The following is an 11,359-nucleotide window of genomic DNA, read 5'->3' as shown; positions in this document are numbered from 1 at the left end:
GAATCCAGACAAAGTGATTCTCGGCGATTTGCGTCAACACTTCTTGTGATTAGATTTACCTTTTGCGATATCTACAACTTGAACTGGCGAGCAGTTTTGCATGCATGGTTGAAAATTATAACCATACCATTTGCATTATCGCACTTCAAATGCAATTTTCCATCGAAAATTGGATTCGTTCACAAGTTAATGCGTCCCATGGCTAATCCCCAGTGTAAAAGCAGATTTCTGGATTGGACTGATTTAATAGTGATGCGTTGATTCTTTTGTAACATTACTTTTTCTCGATGTCTCTAATCTCCCAATCGTGCCTATTGAGCGTGTTGCACCCTTTTGATTATACAAACAAATAGAGTCATTAGGTTCAGTATCGTGCAGATCAGTTTTGATAATTTGGTAAGATAACAATCTTCTAATAGTCCCGACGACTTCCAATGAAAGACACGGGGGCAAGGTTGGGTGCAGCTTTCCATGACGAGCGACATTTCTGTGTCATGCCGTTATTCCGCAGAGTTACTGTCTCTCCCGGTGGGTTTAAATCGCCTTCCTAAGTGCGCGGGTTAGACATGTCGACTCTTGAGCTGAACTCTATTAACCCTTCCTAATCAAATAGTCACATTTTAAGTACAGCAAATAGAGATGCGATCTCACAAATACTGCTAGTTATGGCTCTCCACGATGTTTACTTCAGCCATGCGGCCGGTATGTCACAGCTTGCAGATGGGAATAAGTATAATTCATAGCCACCGAGCTGCAATCACGTTTTCTGGTAACGGTCTCAGTCTATCATTCATGTCACCGTTTTATCGTGTCATTATCGTTTATTGGGTCCATATGCTCCGGTCTATTAACTGCCGTTACTGATAACGTGTCATAACGTTTATCTTCAATGGAAGATAGCCTGGCCACACCATCATTGTTACATAACTGCTATAACCTTCATTAACCGTGATTATTTGCAACAAGAAACACGCCTCGGTGATAGCTAAGTGTTCATATGTCCAGTGGAGCATTAGTCTTTCAGATTGAAATAAACTTTGAGAAGCCATAAAAACCATGCTGTCTTGGCGCCAGGCGCCTTCTTGACGTCTCGATAAACCCAATAAAAACAGCGCCGGGCATTTTATCGCCTAAACTTGAGGAAAAAGTATTGAAATTGATAACGTATGAACTGGCAACGACTTTAAATGTTCCTGTCTTCCGGCGTTATAGTGGTAATTGCGAGATGAGCTGAAATGATTCTAATAAAAGGCTGTAAGATCGGCCAGGCAGAAACTGGGTTATCAATTGATTCTACTTCAGCAGTTAAGATCTCCACCTTAAGGTGCGGATTTTCCGAGTGAAGTCACAAATAGGTCGGCCTTGGGCCACATAGAATATATTATGGGCCACTGGTGATGGCCCCGATGGGCCGCATTGTATATCTCATGGGCCAATAGGCACCGCGATCGCAAGAGTAGGCATTCCTTGCCTGGGCCACAATGTAGCCATGTATTAATATGTAATAATTCCATATCCCAGATATGGGTTTAGATGATCTTATTGTTTACGTCAGCAACGTGACATACTGTTGAATGGAAAGGAAGATAATACCATTATAACGGTACTTACGGGAGACTTACCATTGTTTTCTCTGAGAAGGACCCCATGCTGTCTATGTAGACGCTGCAACTCACATCCACAGGCTGGTCTGCAACACACAAACACACGCATTGAAAGCACTACAAAAAAATTGTCTACATATGCGGATGCCTGTTTAAAGCTTTCGGACGAACTTCGACAGTCAGACAGACCAGAAGTCCATCTGCATCCCTTGCCCATCATCCACCTGAATTGAAAATCCTGCATTGTTCCAGGTAATGAGCGGTACAGGTCTCGGCATACATATTGTAACATTCTGCTGAAGCTGTGTTTACTCTCGTCACTCAAAGAGTACTCTTGATGCGACGATCTGTATTCTACCTGACTAGGCCAATTTCTCGATTTAGATGGTTTAACCTCATCCCATTAACGCCTTGTAACTACCCCTTTTCTCTTTCATCTCCGGGAGCCACTGATTGCCTGGTAGGCGATTGGTCTTTTTAAAACTCGCCCCCTACACTGCCAGCGTCACTGCAGCTGGTGCGTCAAAAGACATGACTTCATAATGGCAGCATGTGTAGCTTAATGCCACTTGATGTAGGGATCTTCTAGGCTCTACAGCCAGTGCCATTTCCTCGGTGTTAATGACACCAGACCCCATTAACAACAGCAGGGAGAGTCGATCTGAACGCCACCGCAGAGTCGTGTGACTACAGAAAGTCTATCGATATCCGTAAAGTTAGCTGACATGAATCACAGATCGCTCATCACGAAATCGCAAACTTGCTTCGACATCGCAGCTGGAAGGTGCTGATCGAGCGAACAATGTGGCAAATTTCAGATCTGGGAGACTGATACAAATTTGTGGGGTCCATGCTTGCCGATCCGTGCAGGTTGATAGGCGCATTGATCGCTGATCACCACCGGAAGGTGGATAACACTGGTACTCCGTATGCAGGAACATAGATCGTCTTATTCTACACTATCGATCTTTTACTACAGAGACCCGCCGCCACCTCTGGACTCATCTACATTCACAATGCATGGAGAGGATATCTGTGGATGATCTTGTTTGTACTTTTGTGAAGGTTAGACACCCAGGTAAACAACCTTTAGTGACGAACAGTGATGAATGCCACTCGAAACGTCCGGCAATAAATCTCCAAATTCTTATCCAGTTGTAGAGTCTGAATTTCCGTTATAGATCTTGCTTGTAGGTTGTACACGATGCAGTTTGTTAAGATGCGGCAGAAGCAACGCAAAACCTGCGTCGAATGCAGTTTCACAGTATGGTCCTCCGATAACTTTTAAGGAGGTACAAGGACATTATGTTGCCAACCATAAATTGCAAAGTCTGTTCTGTGACAACGGTATATCTGGATGATCTTGTTTGTAGTCTGAACACTATGTGGGTTATTTGGATGTGGCAGAAGAGCTTAAAATGATGGTTGGATGCAGTTTGTAATTAATGCTCCCCCGATAACTTTTTAAGCAGGTACATGGATATTATGTTGCCAACTGCTTATACTGCATAGGCTGTTGTGTGACAACGGTATGCAGTTTTATTACCGGATTATGTTCTCTACACTACAAGACAAGGTACCCTGTCAGAGGAAATGTGCTGATGGCTGTTAAATTCATACTCTGATCCCCACGTTTTTCTTCCCAAAGTCCTCAACTCTTCAAAAGCGTTTAAATAGTCGGTACTGTCTTAAAAGGAGGCTTGTATCTAAACGAATCTCGGCAGTTGTGCCTGTCCGTCCGGTGAGAAAGAACCTTTTAAGACTTTCCTCACTCCAGGTAGCCGTTTCACAGCGGTGAGAACGATGCGGGACTCCCGGAGTTTCGTGTTGCTTGACGGATTGCTAAGTTACAGGGGAGTGAATCAGTCACGCTGAGCTCTGATTCTGCTAACGTCTGCGGAGGAGCTGGGGTGTCATCGGAGGAGACAGATGTGCAGAACTTCGACACAATAACGGCGAGCCTGTGGCGATACTTAAGGAATCGATATATGAACTTAGGCACGACTTAGATAAGCTCGTTTCGCGGCCGCACCTGGACGGGAGCCTTCCGGCTTCTCCTGCTGCCATCTGTCACTGGGTTATCGCTGTGCTGGTCGGCGTCAAGTGGCAGCAAACTCGATAAGTATCTGTTTCAGGGACAAAGTGTCGTACCAAAGTTCAGCCGGTGTAGAAACACCTTTACTAGCGTCTTACTTGCTGAGAATTTGACTTGACTTGAATGGATCTTATGAATAGAACTTCATAATTTCTTATTACAACTTTTACAAAATGGCAAACGGGACTGAAGTGGACTCAGTTTTCGATCGAAGAATGGATTTTTGAGTCTTAGTCATTGTGGAATGATTGAAAGTCAACTCCAGAGACTAGACTTGGCAGACATTCAGAAACCGAGTTACATGGCAGGGGAGATATTGCAGACAGCCGTTACAGTGACAATGGCACAAACATACCAATCGGCGACACATTATATTTTGTGGTGTTGCCTTTATCCTTCATGATCTACCATATTTGTGTAACCGTGCGCTTGCAGCGTGCGTATGTGCGTTTTCCGATGCTTTACAACAGCAAAACGCTTTGCCTGAAACATTTCCAAAGTATTGCGATTGCATCATTAATGACGGCTATCAAGTACAATGCAAGACAGCGCCATTAAAGTTAAGCTGAAAATACCCACTCGGTCTCAGCGGGCCTTCCCAAGATCCTTCACCTTCATCCCTGCTAAGTGGTGCTGTGGCGAGTCTGCGCACTGGGAATCCTGCCGGCGCGCGGAATGTTTGCCAATGATGAGACGGTCCCTCTGCGGTTTGATCATCGACTTGCCAAGGTAATCATGACATATCGATGGTTTCGGTTTACGTGATAGTCTCTGCAATTGCGTAAGACTATTACTTTTTTTCGCAAATCTATGCCTGAAGGCTAGTTGCTAATGAACATATATAAGTCTAGAAAAAAGATTAAAATTGATCAACAGTGTCTAGTTCACAAGGAATCTTTGTGATTTCAGTAGAAAAGTAGTTCTTCTGAAGGTTTTTGAGATGGTAGAATGCTTGATAAACTGTGGGGACTTTTGGATAGCCTGTAAGTTGTATATCGAACATCCGTGCTTCTGACCGCTGGGCGCGCGAATGTTTGCTAATGATGAGACGGTCCCTCTGCGGTCTGATGCGGAATGTTTGCCAATGATGAGATGGTCCCTCTGCGGTTTGATCATCGACTCGCCGATGTAATCCTGACATATCGGCGATGTCGGTTTACGTGATAGTCTCTGCAGTTGCGTAAGACTATAACTTTTTTTTGCAAATCTATGGCCGAAGGCTAGTTGCAAATGAACAAATATAAGTCTACAAAAAAGAAAGAAAATAGATGAACAGTGTCTATTTCACAAGGAATCTTCCTGATTTCAGTAGAAATGTAGTTATTTTGAAGGTTTTTGATATGGTAGAATGCTTGATAAACTGTGGTGACTTTTGGATAGCCTGTAAGTTGTAAATCGAACATCCGTGCTTCTGACCGCTTCTCAATTTGTGAATGTATCTATCAATAATGATATGGTCATTTGGAGTGAGGTGACTCGCATTTTACACGATGCTGCCCTCTTTAAAGCAGTTGCCAACAGCAACAAATCTTTTTCGATGGCTCTCTACGTAGCAGTTGTCAACTTTATCTAACCATGGCCACACCCAGCCGTTGGTAAAGGTTGTACATCCACCCTACACAGCAGGAGGCATGTGTGCAGGTTGTTATCTTCAGTGAATGGCGGAATACCTTTCCTAGTGATGAACACGGTATTGTCTGGCAGAAATGTCAGGGACATTTGCCAACGTTCATTAACGATCCAATATTTTGACCTCTCCTTGTTCGGTAGGAAGCATGATCAGTGAATCATGGAAACGCTTCTCCACTGATGAACATGACATTCCCTGTCGGAAATGATAGAATCCACCGCCAATTTTCCCTAACCATTATCAAATCCGCCCATTTGTAATAGGATGACCTCTGCCAGCGCAGGCGTAGAAATTGGCGCAGTGAATAATGGAAGAGTTTCCCCACTGATGAAGATGACATTGTCTGGCAGGAACATTTGATTTCCGTTCTGGGAGACAGCAGAGGTACAGAGGATCACGCCGTGAGTCGGAATAAATGCAGGAGATAAAGTTGTTGGAATGTAATTGCAGGACTAACAATGTTTGGGCTTACCACAAGCACGGGGAAATCCCAGCATTTATCGTTACTCGCGACAAATGAGCATGAAAAATAACGAGATCAGGAAATTCGCGACAAACGAATCTGATGTTAACTGTGTTGGAGCTCCATCGGTCGTAAATTCACCAAGTTAATAGTTGACAAAGTTGTTATAGAGTTACCGTTCACTTTTGCTACAGCTTTGGAACATAGACAATGCAGCACTCTTCCTATGCTTATTTTGTTAACTTTAATCTTAATTAAACATGAGTGATTGTTTTGCATAGTTTTACTTTCCACTTTGTGAAACTTGCAGAACTATAGCTATAACATCTACTCCTTAATCTCATCATCATCATCTTTATCATACATCATTCCTGCGTACAAGTGAGCGCAGCTGCTTCTATGAATAATGCCAGGGGATACCAGGGACTCTGTGTGCTGTCCGGTCCGATAAATCGGTAGAAACCGCCTTACACGTTACTCAAACAGGTGGGTCTGTATGTGCATCCTCGGTGTAATGATTATCTGTTTCCCCCCTGACCAGGGGTATGCTGTAATTGTTGGTGCAATGACAACAACCAGAAGGAAAGGAATCATTTTCTGAATCTTAAACGAATTGCTGGACGTTAGAAGATTGATTATCTTTCCTAGAGTATTTTAAGCCACTGATATGTAAAAAAAACTACATATAAAGGCATGTAAATTCTCTTTCTGTGTAGAAGGGGACTTATTCCAAACACGAAGAAGAATGTACTATAGTGCTCTGCGCCTTTATAAACTCATATAAAAGTGTGTGCACTGCAGATATGAAGGTTTGTGCACGATACCCCAAGGCGCAATAAAGGTAAGCTGCAACACGTAAGACATAAGGCAGGTTTACTTAAAGAATCAAAGAACCGTGCTCCCACAGGGCACACCGTGGGTGGTGTGATATCCGGAGGGTGAAAGTGTTCGATGTAGTGTCACGAATTCGTGTCTTCCTCGGCGCGAATGCGTGCCTGCTGATAATGTAACACTGAGGCGGAGTCTTAATTCCTCGTCTTTGTCCCGGCGAGGGCAAGACGAAATTGGGAACATAAATTTTCAAAGCGGGAGACAAAGCTTGCCAGGCTGTTGGCTCCCTGCTGCTACACGGTCGATATCTCACCTGCCGCCTGGCCTTATGTCCACCTATCCGTAGGGTAGTTCAAGTTCATGTATTAGGCAGGTAGTTCAAGTTCATGAGCTGGAACGTGCGCTGCTGTTTTATGTCCACACATTAGGCAAGTAGTTCAAGTGCTCGAGCGGAAACGTGGGCGGAGTACGGAATCACGCCGAAAGGGCAACCATGGCAGAAAGATTACCGTCTCTCTTCAAGATGTACTTCTAGGATGTAATTGCCCATATTGTCATAGATTGAATGAAATCGCCATCTTCAAATAAGTGGATGTAGAAGCTACTTGGGTAAGTGTCTGTATATGGTTTGTTATAAATGTGGATTTGTTCATCCATATGCTACCTTAAGTTCCCGAGTCACTCAACGAGAATCCACCAAGACCTCATGAAGCAGCAACGAAGGTCCATTAAAAGAGTTCTAAAACTATACCCGAGTAAGACGTCCTTCTAATCCACCTTATCCCAGATGTTTGATAAGGATTTATTTCTGTTTCCACCATATCATATATGTGGTTCCGTGGTTCGTATACTATCATTGCTCCATATACTCAAGTCTGACAACCTGGCCAGATCTGTTCCGAGAAAGCCAGATTCATCAGTAGCAGTAGGCATCCATCCATCCCGGGGGATGGCGGTAGCGCTATTTCCCTGGCCGTGAACAGCGCTTTATAAGACCAACCCTATCCTGGCACGGCAGTCCTGACCACAACTGGGACACATGTCCTCATATACCCCACTAATATACGAATCAATGATGGCTGTACAGTAAGACGTCACTGAAGATCATTACGCCAAAGTACACAAGTACAAATCTGGACTGCAGAGGAATTATTGTCTCCTGAAGCTCATAAATCCCTCCCCAGCAGAAGTAATCAATAGTTGCGTCCGTCCCCATTACCGCGCAGCTGCTGCTGGCACGGCCGGTTTGAAGCAGTGGTGAAGGCAGAAGGACGATTTGAACATCAATGAACTTTCGTGCCATTCCATGTCTAGAGCCTTGTACAGACTAGATACATGCCCATTAAACATTGATATCATAAAAGCTTTGTTCACAACGGACCAAAGGAAATGTAAAGCAAACATCACATCGAAGTCCATCAAGTTTCTTATAAGGTGACAGGAAGTAATCTAACACCATGCTAGTAGCCCATTTTACAAAAAATTCAAACAATTGTGTTGCAAAATGTTTTACTAAGAGAACTCTGTGACCTCATAAAGGTTTGTGGAAATTGAAATGTACCATAACCGAAAGAACCCGTAAAGCCCCACAAAGCCATAAAAGTAGAACGCATTTTCCGCAAAGACTTTCAATGACAAATATCTTGAAGTCTTCTTATACCAAACCAAGCATTTAATCTGCCGTTTACGCTGTTCTGTACTCAGCCAATAGTGTGCACCTTCTTCTTGATGTAATCAGTGACAAACGGCTGGGTACTCCTTTCCTGGTACGGACCATAACGCTGCGTTTCCTTGAGCAACAATAAAACAGAGTAGATAAAGAAACTGATTGCTTTCCTCTCGACAATCTTTATCTTTAATGTCCTTTTCTTCTTAGAAATACCTTTCAGGGGTATTTTCTTAATGTGGGCGGCTCCATTTTCCCCTCGTAAGTGGTTCTAGTGCTGCTGGGCTGATTGCATTCCAATGAAGCAGACACAAAAGTTACCATCAATTTCCCTGCGCCAGAAAAGGCCATCTCTGCGCCAGATTACCACTGATTCTGTTTCGCTGAGTGGAAAAACTTCGACACCAGTTAGTTTTATTGTATCTACGCGAATTGGAATTCACTGGGTTTGCGTTTGTTGTATTTAGTAATCTCACTTCGTCTTTTTACGTCTTCGTTCTGTACTGTTTATTTGTTTGTTTATTTGTTCTGTACTGCTGTCAACATTGTTGTTAAACATGAATGCATCGCGGTCTTCTACTTTTGTTTCTGTTTCATTTACTCTTTGCTCTGTACAGCTGACAGAATAAGTTCAATGTTGGCTGTTGTGCATACCTTCTTTTTGCTTTCACTTGACGAGGAAAACGTGCGCGGAGCGAATCCCCTGCCTGCTGGTCACATCTGGGGGATTATTTCGATTTAAGGCACAGAGGTTTGCGAAGGATTAGCTTCGACGCAAATTCAACCAAGTATTGAAATTACAAACATTACGTTACTTCTCTTGAGAATAAGTACATGGTGTTTTCATATTACATTTGATGTAAAGTGAGCTGTCCAGCTATTTATTGATGCCGAATGCATTAGCAAGATAAGGAAACCACATTTAGCTTTGTTGGTGTGGGCATTGTTATCAAAACACACAGGTGCTCAAAGTAATTTAGAATCATTGAACATTAGGAAGACAGATCTTGTGTGCGCTGCAAGTCCAGATATCTAAAATGCTGATAAATGAGGCTACTGATTCTACGATTCTGTTGTTTCTGTCAGTTTCTAGTTCCTGGATTGTGTTGGCCTTGTCTGGTGCTGTAATGCGCTGCCTGCTTTCTGGAATGCATTGCTTGTCGCCTGGTTCCTTTAATTATTTTTTGTCTGCAAACTTTTAGTTGATCCGACCAATGGAGGGCGGTCCAAGCCGAACAACTTTTACGCAAAGAAAAATCACCACATATATCTACAGTCAAGGTTTTTTTATTCCCACATGAAAGAAATTAGCTGCTTTTAATATGTGTGTTCGAATAACGTTTATAGCGTCCTATTTTAGAGCCACTGTAGGTAGAGCATAGATAAAGCCGTCGGAGCTTGACGTGCCATTTGGCAAGTTTGACAGTAAGAGGGCAGTAAACCCATATTAGCCTCCTGGGAAGTCTTTACTCGTCCAGAGGTTGAGACTAAGGAGTATCTACGCGTCGCACATTAAACAATTCACACCCAAGATGCCCCTCGTCCATATTCCAAGTTTGATGTGTCGACTGTTACACTTGGCCACCTATTGTCCCCATTCTGTCACCGTTATAAACTGTGAGTGATTCTGCCGGGGGTAATCGGAACAGAAGGGACTGTGGGGCTGCAGGCAAAGTAGATATTTGTGACTGACAGTCTTATTAGTTCTGGCACTTAAGCAAGTAAGTAAGTAATCCATATATATGTATAGATCCATATCTCAGCATCAACGAATTGGGAAAAGTTTACGTTTATCTGACTGTTGCTGACAGCACGTTATTTATGTCATCCCAAGGCTCCTCATACAGGAACTGTCGAATGGAACTATCGGGAAAATCACGCCTTGAGGTCTAGCGGTATTTTAGATAATTGTTTCATAAGAAAAGACAACTTTCTTCTTGCAGTGCAATCAAGTAAAGACGTGATTTTAATAACGAAAACTCAAGACGTAAAAGCCAGTCATCATTGGTGGGGCTTGGGCGCTCACCGTAGGTGGACTGCATGCTTTAATTTGCAAACTCTATATAACATCAACGTTTAAGATTCACGTCCATTTCTTCATCTTTATGCTTGCCTTATGTTTGTATTGCTGTCACGCCTAGGCACAGAGCTGTCGTTAGGAACCGGGTTCTTATATTGGATCCGCTGATATAACGGCAATTTCACTGTTTGTTTTACGTCTCGCCGTAACCAGGACTCCATCCTGAGGTCCAAGGCCAGCCTGATGAACGCTTTCATGAGACTCTGACATTTTGGTCCAATTAAACGTCCAGGGAACGCAATTAAACTTTATGAGGACAGCGGTGTGACAAACTCTAATAAAACTTTATTCCTCTATTTGTTTAACCAGAGTCGCCTCGTAAAGGTACGTGATTGTCAGCAGATGGGACAGTTTTTACATCTGTTGACGAATAAAGGTCGGTGTGAAGCGTCTTCTAGCTGCAAATCATGTTTTTCGCATCTCATGTAAACTCTCCAGGGAGATCATTATGTTGGTAAAAGTTCAAAAGAAGACCCACTTGTAAGCCTTAGATCCACAAGACACATGCGACACGAATATCATTGGCATTTCCTATCTGTTACGTTGTTGGGGGGGGGGGTCTTCACATTCTGTACACTCTAGCAGATTAATCAACAAACCTGTCATCTCGTAAATTAAAAAGTATCTATGATGAGATTAGGCTTTATATTGCTGAAAACCATTTTCCCGTAATCAATACATTACGATCCCGTAGGAATACGCGTGAGTCTTAATCGCACCGCTGTAGATCTAACTCGGTAAATAGATGTCCCTACAAGGCCATTGTTAATCCCATCGGTGCAGCGGAGGGAGGAAACGGGCGGACTGATCGCTGCGGACACGGAAGCGTACTTTGATGCGGCGATTCGGAATGGATTGCGGCTGTTACGGTGATACCACATTGGAGCGCTTTTATCTTTTGCCCGCAGGACTCATGGAACTTTTTATGCTGCAACTTCAAAAACTAAGAGAAAATCAGCACTTTGCGTACAATGAGGACAGATCTTTATC

Source organism: Branchiostoma lanceolatum, chromosome 7, assembly GCF_035083965.1.
Source record: "Branchiostoma lanceolatum isolate klBraLanc5 chromosome 7, klBraLanc5.hap2, whole genome shotgun sequence".
Lineage (NCBI taxonomy): Eukaryota > Metazoa > Chordata > Leptocardii > Amphioxiformes > Branchiostomatidae > Branchiostoma > Branchiostoma lanceolatum.
Note: the sequence above shows the minus strand (reverse complement) of the source record.